The sequence below is a fragment of the Egretta garzetta genome, unplaced genomic scaffold (genome assembly GCF_000687185.1).
Source record: "Egretta garzetta isolate BGI_Z169 unplaced genomic scaffold, ASM68718v1 scaffold283, whole genome shotgun sequence".
NCBI classification, from domain to species: domain Eukaryota; kingdom Metazoa; phylum Chordata; class Aves; order Pelecaniformes; family Ardeidae; genus Egretta; species Egretta garzetta.
Window position 1 is genome coordinate 1,102,214 of NW_009259043.1, and position 306 is coordinate 1,102,519.

The following is a 306-nucleotide window of genomic DNA, read 5'->3' on the forward strand; positions in this document are numbered from 1 at the left end:
GGGGTCGCCCACCCCGCGGAGCCCCAGGCAGCGGTGCCTGCTGCCCCTCAAGCCCTCCAGACCGCCGGGCTTCGAGACGTATCGCTCTCCCTCACCACCCCCCAAAAAAAGGCAATTATTTTAGAGGGCAACAAGGGGTCGAGTCCGAGGACCGGGGATGAGCCCTTCCCTCCGCCTCCCCGGGGCGTCCCCTCGGTGCAGCGGGTGGGTCACGCGTGCCGGCAAACGCCGTTTGCCGGAGGAAACGGGGCGCCGGAGGGGGCAGGGAGGAGGGGGGCCGGCGGAGGGACAGGACAGGCACCCGAC

At 70.9% G+C, this 306-nt stretch overlaps 1 protein-coding gene across 1 annotated transcript in view; it reads right to left on the minus strand.

The window, feature by feature from the left end:
- Positions 1-306, minus strand: part of LOC104122835 (forkhead box protein F1) — a 7,632-nt gene that overhangs the window by 6,425 nt on the left and 901 nt on the right. The gene's annotated exons all lie outside the window — the stretch shown is intronic.